Source organism: Macaca nemestrina, chromosome 13 (genome assembly GCF_043159975.1).
Source record: "Macaca nemestrina isolate mMacNem1 chromosome 13, mMacNem.hap1, whole genome shotgun sequence".
NCBI classification, from domain to species: Eukaryota; Metazoa; Chordata; class Mammalia; order Primates; family Cercopithecidae; genus Macaca; species Macaca nemestrina.
In genome coordinates, this window is record NC_092137.1 from 59,499,052 (window position 1) to 59,516,578 (window position 17,527).

The 17,527-nt window shown below is 35.6% G+C and overlaps 1 long non-coding RNA gene across 11 annotated transcripts in view; it reads right to left on the bottom strand.

Moving 5' to 3' along the window:
* LOC105465085 (uncharacterized) overlaps positions 1–17,527 on the bottom strand; it is a 152,159-nt gene that overhangs the window by 20,130 nt on the left and 114,502 nt on the right. For 2 of the 11 annotated variants that reach the window (XR_011611749.1, XR_011611748.1), the window contains exons 3-4: positions 16,181–16,292; positions 13,639–13,811 (exon numbers count right to left, since the gene is read on the bottom strand). The exons of 6 other annotated variants lie outside the window; for them this stretch is intronic. This is a non-coding gene — a long non-coding RNA (uncharacterized lncRNA). The remainder of the gene's footprint in view (positions 1–13,638; positions 13,812–16,180; positions 16,293–17,527) is intronic. 3 more of the 11 variants (XR_011611750.1, XR_011611752.1, XR_011611751.1) reach the window with 3 other exon arrangements.

Sequence of the window (17,527 nt, forward strand, 5' to 3'; positions counted from 1 at the left end):
GTATATTGAGAAAAAAATTATGAAGGTTCTTAAATATTATTTGAGTGAATATAAACTTTATCTTGTGTGAACTGGTGAATACAATAGTTGAAGGATTTATCATTATGTTAAAAAATAACATTTTGGTGAACTTATCATTCATTTGATAAAATCCTCCATTCAAATGTAAGTGCCACATGACCACTGAGCCATACTCAGGTTACTTAACAAATATTTACAATTCCTAAAGAGAATTAAAAGGTAGTTCAAGTATGTCTCAAGGCTTATAGGTCAAAGAGAAAAAATGAGTTTTAGGTTTAGAAAATCCCAAAGTGGTCATTTGGCACAGACAGTTTCCTGAGGAAAAAAGTCTGACTTTAGAGCCCAGTAGCTAAAGACTAAAAAAAAAATTGTCATTTTATTTAAGCCATTGTTTCCAATATTTTTGAACAAGAATGCTCCCTTTAAGGCCAAAAAAAAATTTATAGGCTATTTTGCAACAGTAACAGTTGTACACATGTTGTAAGAAAATGTATAATGAAATCATGCATTTTAAATTAATTTTAATTTAAGACGCTTTTGTATACACAAAAATAGTAGTACAAATGTATGTAAACCTTATTCAATCTTTTGAATAATATTTGGAGCATGTGGTTTTAGAAACTCCTTAAAAAACTAGGGGGAACCAAATGTCCATGTTAAAAAGGCTAGGAGTCAATTGATGTACAATGCCATAGAACTATTTTGACTGAACTTCTTAATTAATTAACTGATTTGCATTTGTTTGTGTGATTCCTTATAGCCTGCTCACATTTGTTTTAAGCCAAAGGAAAAGAAGTTTATTATTAAAAATATCATCAAAATCAAACAATTTGGTTAATCATGTGCTAGATAATTTCTGAACCTGATTGGATGATTTCTTCTACAATTATTTCCTCGAACAGCTAATTGGTTTGTTACCACATAAACAGAAAAAGGTCATGCTAAAATCCAGTCATACCACATGCTCCATTTTGGGTTCTGGTACTAACCTATTCACTTACCTTTTATCCAGATAAATTCTAAATTTGACTCAGAGGTAACTTATAGAACAGGTCAGAAAATACTAATCTTTTGCATCATAAACAACAAAAAGAATGTAGGTATCTCTTCCCTTTTTCAAAGTTTTGTTTTTGTTATTTTTTTTTAATATTTCATGGCTTAAGAGATACATGAAAAATAAAAGAAGAAACACTCCTTGGCAGTAAACTGATAAATTGATGATATCATCAATGCTAATCATGCCACAGAAGCCTTCAACTACAAGATTTAAAAGGCACCACTGAAAATACATTACTCTCTGACTTTCTCTTCAGAAAATTAGGCTGAATTCAGCTTAAAACTGCATTTGGTGACTCCTTTAACATTTTGACTGAGGGGTGATCTGGAGGTCAGTGTGGAGGTCAGGAGTAGGGCAATGTGATGAAACGTCCATTTCATTGTCAACCATGCATTTGAATGAAGTTCTTTTTTATAGGCGGAGTAAGAACTAAAGGCCAGTAGGGATAGCCCGGGTTGTCAATTACTGTGTGTTTTATGTCTTGAATCATTGGCCCTAGAACCTGAAGAACTCTTTCTGTTTGTTTGCTAAGAATTGACCCAAGATCCTTTCTCTAACCCCTGAATATGCAGTAAACTTCAGAGTTACTATGTTTTTTATAATTATGATTACTACTCCCAATGTCATTCAGTTTACATATTGCTTTTAACATTTTTATTACCATCACCTCTAATCCACTTGACTTTTCACAATAGTCCTGTATTGGTATTTCCAGTTGACAGATGTAAAACATACTTGGTTGTTTATTTTAAAAGACTAAGGCAGACATTTTCTCTATTTCAGCGTAGGACATTTTTATGAGTTCATAAAAATCCAACTGTTCTTAGTTATATCTCCTCCTATGACACATCTTGTAGCCAAATAAAAGGACTATATTTGGTCACATCATACCCCTACCTGATCACCATACTCCTAACTGAAAATTAGGTCAAAGACGGACTAATAATAGTTTGCTTGGTTAATAGGCAGTTTTGTCCAAAGAAATTAATATTGTTTATTAATGAATGATGAATCCTAGATGATAAAGGATAAGGAAACTGAATCAAACACACAAAATTAGAAATTCAACAAATATCCATTAGGAGCCTAAGGCATTTATGCTAGACACTGAAAGATATATATTAAATAATATAGTGCATTCATCTTCAAGATGTTTTACAAATCCATTGAAAGAAATGTATTAATTTATTGAAGCTCGTAGAGAACCTTGTCACTGAATCTTCATTCTAATCCAAGCATTTTCAGGGGAAAAAAGTCAAAACAATTGCTACATTGAAAGATAAACAGAGACTATATAATAACTATGATAAATATGTAATTATAATCTTCTCTAAATTAAGCTTACCTGAAAAGTTATGTACTTTCAAAGGCCCCAAGTCTTGATCCCATAAAAGGGGCTAAATATCTTTTGGGTAAAACATTTTATTCAAGGCTATATAGTGGAATAAGAACTAGTTTATCAATCAGAATACCTGGGTCTAGTCCTGGCTTTGTATGAACTACTTGGATCTTTGAACTTAATCAAGTTACTTAATATCTTCTTTAAAACAGTGGTGGAGTTTGAGTAGAAGAACTAGGTTTCTTTTACTTTAAAACCTCCATTACGTTAAAGTTTTGAATTATGAACTGGTAAATAGTATAAGATCTATGTATATGCCAGTTTTATCCATGATAAATAAGGTCCCCACTACTTATTTTCCACTACAGGAGGCCAAAAATGTAATACAGAACCATGGCTTGATTTTCCCAGACTTGCTGAGAGTTCTTCTCTACCGTGGTAATGAGTAGAAGTGACCGGCTTTCATTATTGCGTAGATTAGAATAGATGATGCTAGAAATAGTGGAAACTATAGCAAAGTAGAAGAGGAGGGTAGAGAAGTGAAGAAGCTTGCATAAAAGTTTTGTTTTTCAGCCTATAAAAACACAATTTTAGCCACTCAGCTGGGCCTTTTACATCAAACGTCTGAATCAGAGTAACAAATGCATATGTACTAATAAAAAATTTCCTGAATAGAGGACCCACTACATTATTTCATTAAATTAGAAATACAAAAATAGCTATTTAATAAATTAAATCACAGTTTTAACAAATATCTACTAAAGAATCATAAAGTATTGCCTTGGCTTCTAAGACGACTAATAGGGATTTTCAACTTCGCTAAGCTTAGTTCTTTGTTAGAGGCAAAATCTTAGTGAAATATCAGCAAGAACGCTAACCCTTGGAGTTCGAAGGGGTCTTTATCTCAATTGCTTTTAAACAGTGTTAGGCATGCCCAACCGGAGGAACCAAGGTGAAGAAGGAGCTTGTGTGGATTGACTGTCGGGCTGACTGATAATTCCTACAGAGATACACTTCAATGCCATCCCACAACAAGATGCTGGGATTGGATTTAGAGCCAATGTAAGCTCTAAATGGAGTTTTACTGTGAAACAAAACACCTGTCTTTCATCCCAAGCTAAATTGACAAGCAATAATTTAGTTGTCTAAGCTGAGAGCTTTCAGTATTCCAAACTGCGTAATGTCAAAAGACAATGTATAAAGTTGCACTTGGAAGTTCAAAGGTAGAATTCCATGTAGGCAAACATATTAAATGACTGGTCTTTTCCTCTCTCTTTAGTCCTTTCTTCTGTCCTCTCTCCCAGTTTCCTTTGCTACTATTTTTTGGGGTGGTGGGGGGCTGGTGAGGAATGTGGGGGAGAGAGATTGTAACTAACTATACAAATTTGTGAGTAGGTGACAACAAAAGCATTTTCTCCCTTTTACTTTCCACAAGGTGAGCACTTCCTGTGTTCAATTGAATTAATCAGAGATTGCATCTGCCAAAATAGAAATACAAGAAAAGAAATAATACTTAAGCAAGATTACTAAATTCTTCCCTACATAAATGTAAAATAATATAGCCTGGATTTTGTAGCAACTTTTTCCATACAAATTATTCTGTTTCTTCTATCTTCCACTTCAGTTGCATTTGTTAAAACCGCAGTAACCTGACATCAGAAAGGCTAACTTTAGTCCCCTACACGTGACAACATTTGACACTTGTCCCTCAATAATTTCTTTTTAGGATAAATAGTAAAAGTAACCATGGCCTTTGTTTCTCCAAACTAAAATCAATCTCTTTCTCTCTCATCCACACACACACACATACAGGTATTTCTTTTACTTTTTTTTCTTCTTTAGAGGTTCACAAGCTATCTTTTCTTTCGTCTTCTTTCCCAAAAGAAAAAATGAGGGAAGCAGGGCTGATTAGCAAAGTGAAACAGATGCTGATTCAAAAGTAGTCAGTTAGTTCTGATTGGACTTTGCCAGCTGTCAGTGAGCATTTCTGCATTTTGTTAATGAAGTGGTATTCACTTTTCTGGACTGGCATTGGCTGACATGTTTAGTGTAATGAATGCTAAACTGAGCCTAGATCATTTTTTAAATCATAGCTTAGGGCTTAACAGTCCTTTAAATGAATTCTATAAACAAGATAGTTGTTAATTCTCAATCAATGTATCACTAATCATCAAATAGTATTAAAACAAGAGACTGTCTTTTACAAACTCAATAAACCATATTAAAGTTACCAAATTATCCATTCAGGGGTTATTTTCTCATTCAGAGAATGTCAAGATTTGAACAGAAATATATTTGAAGATACGTATTTCTGTGAGTTAGTAAAGGAGATGTGTGTGTGTGTGCGTATAAATATGTGTGCTTTCATAAACTAATATGGCCTCAAGAAATGAGTAACTAATATAGCCTTAAATCTGAAGTCATTAATAAAAATGTAAACTATATATCACAGTGAGTTCCATGTGTCTTTAGTTTGCTAACACCCACTAGCAAGCATTTCATTAGAGGAACCTAAGTGTGGTGACAACTAGAAAAGTATATGTAAGCTATTCTTTAACAACAACAACAACAAAATTCTCCCTTTTACTGTCACACTATAACAATATAGTCTATATTATTTTGCAGTTATGTGCAGTGTTTTAAAATTTACCTACAGTTCCATAGACTCAACACTTGGGGAGTAGTTTAGTGATTCTAGCTCACCCCATTTCTTCTACTGTACTACAACTCTGCTTTACTTTCTCATGGGATACTAAAATAGTGCCTGGCATATAGTACATGGTAAATATTTGTTTCATAAATGAACAAATGCAGGTAGAAGATGAAAAGAGACGTCAAGGCAAATGACATTTATTAACTCTCTTTTATTCTCAATGTCAAGGTGTGTTTGGGACCTATTATTGAACTCTAATAGCAACCTCATTAGGTAGGTAGTATTATTCTCAGGTGTAATATTTAATTTTGAAATTTAATTATATATAAACTTATATGCAAACACACATTTAATATTATTCTAAAATGCAATTTCTTAATTGAATTAATTTAACATAGTTATATGATAATATTTAATATTTTATGTATATAGCTTTAAAAGTCAAATGATGCTCCAAAGCTTACAATGATAGTTTTCACTCATTTCCCCCTCTTCCTCTCCCTCTGAGGCCAGTTTCTCCAGAAAGGTATTCTTCAGTTTCTTTTCTAGGGATATTATGATGTTCGAAACACCTTACAAAGGAGCGACAAATTTAGAATATGTCTCCAGAAGAAAGGTAATACTGGAAGTGTGTTGAAGGATAAATGAGATTTATCCCTAGTTAGATGAGGATAGGGAGGGACATTTGTAAGTCAAGGGAGAAGCAAGTACAGGGATTAAAAATTTAGAAGTTTCTGGTATGTTTGTGTAGCTGAGAGTGTAAGATGCCTGTATCTGTTGGCTAGATCAAGGAATACGGGCATCAGGAATGAAGCTGGAAGGATAATCCTTGACTGTTACGTAAAGAACTTAAAATGCTATGCTGATAAATTTGTATTTTGTAATGTATGTAGAAAGCCAAGCAAAAGCTCAACAAGGCACCACATCCATATTTTAGAAAGATTTGGTAACATTGTGGAGAAGGGATTGAGGAGTGCAGGAATTAGAGTTAATCCTGCTAGTCAGGAGGCTATTGCAGTCACCCATGCAAGATGTATCCAAGACCTGAATTGCAACTATGTACTGATTGTGGTCACTGTTGAGGCCCTGGCAGACAGCTCAACTCTCACCCCTTCATTAGTAACTGAATTCCAATTGTGTTTCTGCATCCATTTCTCGATGAGGCACTCATATCCTCAGTTCAGGGATAAATCCAGATTAGTCCAAGGAAATTTCAGAAAATCCACTGAATTTGTTAGTGATTGGCTGAGGGGCATGCATGTGATAGTCTGATCAATGGGATGTGAGGATAGTTTTGTTGAAAGTTTTTGAAAAATATTTCTTCATTTTTTAAAGACACACTGATCTAGATAGTTTTTTTTCTTCCAATGGATATATTCATGCTCAGATGCAATATTTTAAACTATGACAAAATATCTGACCATGTGGGACAGCAGAAAGAAAGAACCTGGACTTTTAATTACATTGTTGTATGGCTGACTGAATTCTTATTCTTTCCATAGCACAAAATTTTCCTTTATCCAAACTAGTACACCACTTCTCCTCCTCCTCTCCAAATAATACCTGGCATTTAGGGAATATTATTATGTGTCACGCATCACCTAAGATAGCCCTATAAAGGACATTCCGTGGTTATCAAGGGATACTAGTAGAGAAAGACAGGGTGCAAGTTTGAAAAACGTATAAGAAGTAACATCAATAAGTTTAGGGACTTCACATATTAGATAAAAGACAAGATATCAAAATAATTACACAAGCATTTGGTTTTTAATTGAGTGACATTGGTGAAAGGTGCTAAGATTAACTGAGCCTGCAAATAAGAGCAGAAGTTTTGGGTTACAAATTAGTTACACTATGTTGTTGAGTTTAGGACTCATTAAGAATGTCTGGAATAAGTTCAATTGTTGGAGATGTGGGATCAAGATTTTTAATTACTGTTTCATCGTCATGTCTGTAGTGGGTACTTAGCAAATGTTTCTGCAATAAACTTAATTAATAAATAAACTATTTCTGAATATATATAGAAAGAAGCATTCTCTTTCCCCTACTACCAACTGCCACCACCTCACTCAGATGAATATATAATCAAACGTGAATGGAACAAAGAGTGAGAATATAAAACATCACTGAAGCAGGCTTAATCTGATGCACATGTACTTAATAAATAGCAATGATGAAATCTTTTATTTTTCCAGAGATCCATTGGGTGTATTTTTTACCCATACGAATTCATATGCGTAAATATTCATATTCAAATATGAATTCAAAGTCAAACAGAAATCATAAATATTTTTATATCTTTACTGGTATTTTCAGTTAGCCAACTAACAATTAAACCATCCCGCAAGGTAGTTTTTTCAAGTGCTTTGTGTATTTTCTTCCTGGAAGCATTAGCAGCGAGGGCCAACAGTCCTATGATACTTTGGGGATGACAACTAAGGAACAACATGGTGCACTGATTAATCTGTCACCATCCTTATGTTTTAGGTGCTTGTGGCAGAGATGTAGGTGAGACAACCAAGAAAGGTACTCTTGAAAGTAAAGTGTTTTCTTAAAGTGAGCTAACTTATTACAGTAAACGAGTCAAATTGCCAAGGGAAAATAACTTACTTTAGAAGTGAGACACTTACTCAAGCCTCAAGGGCAGATACAAAGTGAGAATCAACTACTGATAATCAATAATTCAGTTAGCCAACTACTTTGTCCATCTACTCATTTATTCAAATTATTTGTTTATTTGAGTATCTTTACTGATCATTTCTAATGTGCCAAGCACTCTGCCTATGCACAGGTTTGCTAAACTAAAAATGATTTGAAGATAGGAAATATCTCCCAAATTCCTAAAGTGTTATAGAGGGTAAACAACTTTTTAGGGTGAAGTGAACTGCCCTAGACCTAGGGAAGCGTGAAATAGCAAAAACATACATGGTCCATGGGATTCCTGTGTTGCAGTCCACACAAAGTACATGTAAATGGCCCCTCAGTTGAATGACCAGGTGACTCTAACAGAGTTGGTTCTCAAAAGTACTGACAGTTTATTCAGGTAATCAGCAAATAAATTATTATTATTACTGTTGTTGTTGACACAGAGCCTCGCTCTACAACTCAAGCTGGAGTGTAGTAGCACGATCTCAGCTCACTGCAGCCTCTGCCTCCCAGGTTCAAGCAATTCTCATGTCTCAACCCGCCCCCCCCCCCCCCGAGTAGCTGGGAATACAGGTGTGTGCCACCAAATGAGGCTAATTTTTGTATTTTTGGTAGAGACAGGGTTTCACCATGTTGGCCAGTCTGGTCTTGAACTCCTGGCCTTGAGGGGTCCACCTGCTTTGGCCTCCCAGAGACCTGGGATTACAGGTGTGTGCCACTGTACCCGGCCTCAGGTTATCAGTAAATAAATACCCAACCACTGGTTTGACAGTTGTTTCATTCAATTAGTTGGTTTTAAGGACACTGAATATCTTTGTCGTTAAAAAAAGATCCAGATTCACACCCTGGCGTGACACTTTCCATCTGCATGTCTGTGGTTAAGCTTGCTATTATATTTAGTTACTATACCTTCTCACCTTTAAAATGATGATGAATATGACAACCACCTAGAGTGATACACAAATTACATAGTGAATGTGAAAGGCTAAGCATAGCATGGAGTACAAGTAAGGGCTCAGCTAAAAGTAATCCATGTAATTAGTTCTGTTTTGTCATAAGGTTGGTGCAGTCTACCTTAAACATGTATATACATAGTATTTGACCAAGAATGTCTGGAAGCAGTCTACTTTTGTTTTTGTTTTACCTTAGAATTCACAGGCAGTTAGATATTACCAGTGGTGTGGATTTTCACTATGGCTTTTTCAGCTATTATTATTCTAAACAAGCAAGAACTCTGAAAAAAAAAAAAAAAGGCTAGAAATTATTGATTAGTAAAAGTAAATCCTAGGTGATCAGTTTCATTTGGTGGGTATTTCATTTGCTCTGTTTCACAGCCATAGGCAAGATTATGAGTACGGTGCCTTGATCAGAAATATTTCAAGTATGAAAAAAAAAATGAGTACAAAAAATCTAATAGCATATTTAGGTAGTCTAAAATTAGTGCTGGAGTTGAACTATATTATTATGGACAAAAGCATTTTGTTTCTTTGTGCTCTGTCATTTTCTTTCTCTTAGCTTTGGGACTTGAGTCTGACAGTTGTGCCTTATGATTATAAGGTGGCTGCTACAGCTCCAGGCTTTATTTCTGCTTTCCAGACAAAAGAATGACAATTCTTTTTAACATTGTAAAGTTTTATATTTTTGTTCCAGGAGTCTTATCCTCCTTGGCAGCCTTTCAATTAAATCTTGTAGGCCAAAAGTGGGTCAGTCAGTATGACCATCATTACATTATGAAATTTCAAAAATTAATTTAGACCAAGGGGATAGGTAATGGCCTATCCAGGGATTGTCACTTACTACCTGAACTGAAAGGGAAGAAAAGCAGCAAAGGGCTATTGGGAATTGGGATGAGAACAGTCTTCCATACTCCCAAGATAAATTATGTTTGGTTTAAAATTAAGGACAATTAGATCACTTACATTACAAATGGGATGATCTTGGATAAGCTATTGAGCCACTTAGAGCATCAGTTTTCTTATATGTAAAACAGAAAAAATAAAAGGAATCTGAGAGGTTTGAAAGCTTCTGGGCCCATCCCGGCTGATAAATAGTTTCTCAATAAATGTTGGTTGTCCACTGTGAAATGTTGATCAAGTTTACTTTGAAATTCTAAAACTCGGTTTCTTCCTCAGTAACATGGGTTTGATAATAGTGAGGCAATCTTGGAAAGCATTCAACACAGCTTCAAATAGTACAGCTCAATGATTGTTAATCATGATAATGGAAGATGATCAAGATAATGATCCTGATCTTGGCTGGTTAGTCTATTTTTGTGCTCTTTGAAAATCCAAAGAAAAATACTTGGCTGAAAATAGTTCCACATCTTTGAAGCCCTACTCCAAGGAAGATTCCTTGGGGCTTTGAAGGATCCTTAGTCATTGAGAATTTTTTCGTTAAATTCAAAAGTAGCACTGAAGGTAGGTAGTACTTAATTTTGTTGGCTGCTATCAGTGAACACTTTAAAAGGGATGAGTAAGAAGTATTCGAGTCCTTTCTGGAACTATTTATTTACGAGTTTAGTAAAGAGACATGGAAAATATCTTTTTCTCCCTACTGTCTTTCCACCACTCACTCTGACTATAGATCTAAGAAAATTCATTTACAGGAGCTCCAGTTCTCGTGAAACAAACTCCTTCAAATCCAATTTTTCTCTTATGATTTTAAGAATTTGTTTCAGTAGACCCAGAAGGACTGGCTTCCGCCTCAGGCTAGACAAGCCCACCCAGAATTGTCACAGGTTAAGCTCTGGACTGCCAACTTTGCTAACATGAAATCAAGGAACAATGTCCTCCTAAGGGATGCTAGGAGAGTTCCTCTTGTCTTACTTCTTGGGAAGGTCTGGAAAGTGTTTTGTTTCTTCTCCTTTTCCCCAGGTCTCCTTTTCCTCACATTCCAACAATTATGACACTTTTAAAATATTTCAAACAAAAAGACCCCTTTCATTCATCATGGTGCCTTCATGGTGGGGATCTCTTGAAGCCTGAGAATTTGGTAGAGGATTTCTCTGAGTGAAATCTGAGAATATGAAAGGATCCCTTAAACTCCAAGCTCAGCTGCCCAGGACTTCTAAAATTGGAGGAAGAACCAGATGGAGTGAAAAAAGGAAAAATGTAGCAAAAAAAAAAAAGACACTTGGGCTTTTTAATGTCCTCAATCTGCTTCTTGTCTTGTGTTTCCTATTTTGCTTTCTTTAGCTTCTACCTTTCACACCCCTCCGCAGGCCTGCAACCCAAATGGTTACTGTTTGTCAATTCTATCATAGTAGAACCACACTCAATCTCTATAGCATTGCTTTCTGGCTGCCTCTCCCTTAGTTCAACTGTGGAGAGAACCATTGCAGCTTTCCCTACTTCCCATCATTCTGCCAGCCCCAGGGCCCCCACCCTGATGGAAGGCATTTTCCTACAAGTACAAGGTTATCCCCAGTCCACAATCTAGATCCTCAGCACCTCCCTCTGCCTGCACGACTGAGGTTGCTGAGCACTACATGTAAGGTTTATTACGATATGTCTCTATCCTGCTTCTCTGTGTTTATATCCTGCTCTTTCTCCAACTTACTTCTACGTATAGCCACTCTCATCTTCTTGATACTATAAGACTTTCCCTGTCTGTTTGTTCTGTTGGAGTCCTGTGCTTTATACTTCTTGGTTCCAGGGATCACCAATCCAATTTAATTTTGAAGTCAGTCTGAGCTCCTCTTTTTATCTAACAACCTACATCCAGTCCATCAGGAAATAACATGAGCTCTACCTTCATAATATGTTCAGAATATGAACTCTTCTCAGAGCCAGAGCAGTCGCCATAAGATGGGCTCCCCCTGTCCCACTCTGTCCCCCATACAACCCACATCTGCTTGACCCTCTCCTGCATCTCTTCCCACTGTTCGTTCCAATGTGTTCTCAACGAGCCCAGCCTAACTGACTGACCATCTCATCCCCCATCCCCACATTCCTGATCCTCTTATCCTACTCTACATCTTTTTGTTTCCATAGCACTTGTCATCTTATAGCATCTTATATAGCATTCTATATATGCTGCTTTTTGCCTGTCTCCCCACCCCCTAACTTAGAAGATTATTGACTTTTTGAGGTTGGGAATCTCTGTATGGGTTGAATGAAGGATTGTGCAGGAAGTGATGATAGATTTTTTCTTTATTTAACACACATTTCTATGATGCTGATCATATGCCAGGCACTATTCTAAACACTTGCCAAACTTAACTTATTTAAACTTAATACCAAACCCATAAGAAAGGTTATGTTATGATTTCCGTTATACAGGTCAAGAAAACAAGGTATGGGGAGGTGATGTGGCCTGCCAGGACACATGTCTGGCCAGGACCACAGCCAGGATGTAAACACAGGCAGTCTGCATCCTGAATCCTTGCTCTTCACAATGTCGCCATTGGCCACACATGGTGCCATTCTGAGTAAATGAATGAATGGATGCTACTGTTCACTACTCTTTTCCTATTCAGGAAGAGTTAGCTTCTCCGCCTTAGCACTTACTATATTGTATTATAATTCCCCTCTACCTCTAGGCAGTGAGCCCCTGAAAAGTGAGGACTGAGTTCAGGAATTGGCCCAACAGAGGACACCCATGAACATTTGCTGTCCCAAGTGGAGCTGAAGAGTCATGAATTGTTTGCAGTGTGAACTTTAAAGAATATAAAATGCAAAATGCTCCAAAAATTGGGATCAGCTATTTGGAAAGGCAAAACAGAGTTTTGCTGTTACTGAAGGAGAGACATTTCCTTGCCTGTCTAACAAATTTTTAGACAGATTGTATTATCCTAAACACGAGTTGTTAAAACTTGAATATACTTGAATATACCTAAATAATGAGATTGTCAATGATTAAAAAGACAGGCTGAGTGCAGTGGCTCACGTCTGTAATCCCAGCATTTTGCGAGGCCAAGGTGGGTGGATCACTTTAGCTCAGGAATTCCAGACTACCCTGGCCAGCATGGTGAAACCCTGTCTCAACTAAAAATACAAAAATTTGCCGGGTGCAGTGACACGAGCCTGTAATCCCAGCTACTCAGGAGGCAGAGGCAAGAGAATTTCTTGAACCTGGAAGGCGGAGGTTACAGTGAGCCAAGATTGCATCACTGCACTCCAGCCTGGGGTGATACTCTATCAAAAAAAAAAAAAAAAAAAAAAAGGTTAAAAAGACAGAATGAAAAAAAAAAGAGTACATTTCTCCAATAGTACCTGTCTTATTTTTTTTTTATTATTGTAAGTTACTGACTATACTAAGTGACTATTTGATATTATGAGGAAATATAATCATGAGATGGGCAATGTTCATTCACTTTTTCACGTTCTTAGCCACCCAATAGGAGGATGCAAAGGGTACAAAGAGGGCTGCTGCACACTCTATGAAAGTGGTAGCCTTCTACTTGGGAAGGTGGAAATAATAGGCATTAGAAGGGATTGAGGAACTCCAAGTAATTATATCAACAATAACAATAATATTTGCAGTCGCTCTACTAATAGCTAGCACTTTAAAACTCTTTTGACTTATCAGATATTGTGCTAAAATCTCTAGATTCACTTTTCCATTTAATTTTTATAGTAATCCAGTAAAAATCCTATTAATGTCCCCATTTTATAGATGAAAAGACTGAGATTCTATAGAACTTAAGTAATATACTTAGTGACACAGTGTCTGAGCTGGGAAATGACCCAAGATCTAATGGACACAAGAGTTTATGCTTTAAGATTAAATGTATTAATGGAAAACCCAGGAGCAGGAAGAGGGAGGGTTGCTAGGTCATGCAATATATCTCAAACCTAAGCAAAAATAAATAGTTATTAAAGGAATTAATAGAAATAGTCTGAAACCATTATGATTAATTATTACTTTTTTCACAATGATGATAATGTTGAAATAGTGAACCAGAACTTTTTATATTCTTACCTATGTAAAGAAAAGGTATTTGGAGTCTTAGTTGGAGATTATTCTTTTGGATTCTTTTTTGTCCATTTTCCTCTAGCTTTCCTCTTTCTTTCCCTTTTGCTGTCTAATGTTGATGCATTGTACTTCCATATCAGATCAAAAGCATATGGGATTTTGAACTTATTGACACTGTTCTGTTAAAAATTACATTTAGAAGCGTGTTAAAAGGTCACCTCTCTGGTTACTTATTTCTTGACACTTTGCTAGCACAGACTGTAGCCTTGGTTCATTAGTCAAGGATATTAACAGCCAGGGTTCGGCTTTCTGAGGTCATGTGGTACAGTCTGGGCCCACACATATTTTTAAAGCTTGTTAGAGTCTTTATTCTTTAAGAATTTCCCATTAATCTCTGCCCAAGAAGTGCAATAATAGGTTAGTTAGTCATCAGATACAAATCAGAATCATTTCTACAAGTACCTTTAATAGCATTCATTAGTTCTGTGCTTATGTTTTAAGGGAAATGAAGGTAGAGAAGGAAAATACCCCTCTCCAATACAGAACCTTTTCCTTCTTTAAGAGCATCTCATTTTGGAATCATTGAAATTAAGACACAGAGAATGTGCCAAATCAAATGCAGAAAATGTGCTTTTCCTGTGGAAATGAGGGCTCCTACAATTCTGACTCCTTTTTTTTTTTTTTTTTTTTTTTTCCAGAGAGGCATCATCTTTGATCATTATCAGATTTTACAACTCATTGTTCCCTTCCAGTCCACAGGGTGAGAGAATCATGTAAATGGTCAAACAAACACTTGGATTATAGAAGGCACTTGATGTTAATAATGACAATAAAAAATGTTTACCTAACTTGGATGGCTTTTGTATATAGATTGGATGTGTGTGTGTGTGTGTGTGTGTGTGTGTGTGTACTCCCCCCTCACTGGGAAAGAACATATCAGAAGATCAGGAAATGCATTTTACAATTTTTGTATGCAATATTAGTCCATTTCTTGGCAGAGACCCAAATCTATTGTGGTGAGAAAGTAATAGATGAACTAACTAGGGACTCAGACTTACTGGCTAGTGTCCAAGAAACATTAAAAAATTGAGTACTGAACATAACAAGTAGGATGGTGCATGCAAATTTAGATGTCTTATTGAAAAGAGCACATTTATTAATATATTAGACTTGTAGACGTGAGGGTGTTTTAATACCTACTCAGAAATTACTCATGGGTCGGTTTCACAGAAATATCACTTGCATAAGTGTGAGCTTTACAGAAATGGTGCCAGGCATGAGTGATCATGGCTGGACTATTCTAAAGAAAACTGGAATGCCTGTAGTTAATGATATTATATTTTACAGGTAAAAATTTTTAAGAGGGTAGATATCATGTTAACTGTTCTTATCACAATGAAATAAAAATTTAAAAATAAAACTGAGTAATGGGCAAAATATGTTATTGTCACTGTCAAACTGTCATCTTTCTTCCTAATTCCTTAGAAACTACTTAACATAACTTTATTTGATGCCTACTATGTGTCAGGCTCTCTTCTAAGACACTAGGAATATCCAGATAAATTAAAAAGATTAAAAGCTTTATTATACAGGAAGTACATTTTTTGTCAGATTTATTTAAGATAGAATTCACATACAGTAAACTGTACCTTTTAAAATGTACAGCTTGAGGAGTTTTGACAAATATACACAGGCATATGACCATCACTACAATCAATATACAAAACTTTTCCATCATCCCAGAAAGTTCCCTGCTAATCTCTGTAGTCAATGCCTTCCTCAGACCCCCAGCCTCTGGCAACCACTGATCTGATGTTTGTCCCTGCAGTTTTGCCTCTTCCAAAATGTCATATAAATTCATTCATATGAAATATAACCTTTTGTGTCTGTTTTCTTTCACTTAGCACAATGCTTTTGGATCCATCCTAGTTGTTTATATATATCAGTAATTCACACCTTTTTATCACTGAGTAGTATTTCATCTGTTTATACATTATTCAGTTGATAGACTTTTGAATTGTTTTCAGTTTTGGCAACTATGGATAAAGCTGCTGCAAGTATTTGTGTACAGGTCTTGTCCTTTGTGTGGGCTTATATTTTCAGTAGGCAAATACCTGGAGTGACATTGCCAGGTAATATGATATGTTGAACATTGTAAGAAACTGTCAAAGAGTTTTTAAAATGATTCTACCATTTTGCTTTCTCACCACAATGAATGAGATTTTTAGTAGATCCGCATCTTGTTGACATCACCAGTCATTTTAATTTAAGCAATTCTAATCAACATGTAATGGTATCTCATCACAGTTTTCACCTGCATGTTGCTAATGACCAATAATGTTGAATACCTATGCATGTGCTTATTTGTCAACCAGGTCTCTTCCTTGGTAAAGTGTGTGTTCTAATCTTTTGTCCATTTTTAAAAATTGGGGTTTTTGTCTATCTTACTGAACTCTTCTGTGAATTTAAATATTGTTTCCTAATGTGTTAAATGAAGATTATGCCTACCTCCCTGTTATTTGTGTGAAAACAAATGAAACATACGTACAATTGACCATTGAACAACTTTGTGGGTCCACTTGCATGCAGATTTTCTTCCTTCCCTGCCACTTCTCAGACAGCAAGACCAATGCCTCCTTTTCCTCTTCCTCCTCAGCCTTCTTAATGTGAAGATGATGAGAATGAAGAGCTTTATGGTGATCCACTTCCACTTAATTAACACTAAATATATTTTCTCTTATAATTTTCTTAATATTTTCTTTTTGCTAGCTTACCTTATTGTAAGAGTACAGTATATAATACATACAACATACAAAATATATGTTAGTTGACTATGCTATCAGGTCAACAGTAGGATATTAGCAGTTAAGTTTTTAGGGAGTCAAAAATTGCAAGTGGGTTTTCAACTGTATGTGGGGCCAGTGCCCCTAATTATCATGTTGGTCAAGGGTCAACTGTACACAAAAATCTGTAGAACAGTGTCTAATTGTAGATGTTACATAAATAACTTTTACTCTGCTTCTATTATTGTAAAATATAATTCCATTTTTAAGATACATACTGTCTAGTTAAAATCAGTATCTTTTCCTTTCTTCCAGGTAGTGTCCCATCTCAAACCATTCAGCATATTACCTTATCCTCAACTAACCTTTAATAAAGTACTAAATGTTAGCTAAGACATTGCATGGTAACAGATAATCCAATAATCCCTGCAGGGTGATCTTCATCATTCACAGACAGAAATGTCATCTAAAACCTTGAGGAGTGGGGCTGTGTTGGTTGAATGACCATTTGGTGCAGTTGAATTGTAGTGAGATGACTTCAGCAGGTGAATCTTTTTAAAACTGATACACAATAATTGCACATATTTATAGGGCACGTGATATTTTGATACTTGCATATAAAGTATAATGATCAAATCAAAGCATTTAGGTTATTCATCACCTCAAACATTTATTATTTTTTGCAGTGGTAACATTTCAAATCTTTTCTTCTGCTATTTTGAAATATTCAATAAATTATCATGAACTGTAGGTACCCCACTGTTCTATCAAATATCAGAAGTTATTCTTTCTATTGGCCATTAGGGCTTTCCTTTCTTTTTGTTGTTGTTAAACTGCTCCATTTAATTAGTGATTACAGAATTAAAACAACTGCTCCCTACCCTTTTACAAGTTTTAGGCAGAAATTAAAATCTGATAACAAAGTGTTCTTGAAAATGTAAGAAAGTGGAAATTTCTATGCCTTATTGATAGAGGTGTTAAATTGTTACAACAATTTTGGAGAAAATATTGTCAATGATGGAAAACTTTGAAGATGTCCATTTCCTACCACCCATTAATGTCATTTCCAGATATATACTTTGGAGAAATATTCTCATACTATAAGGAGACAT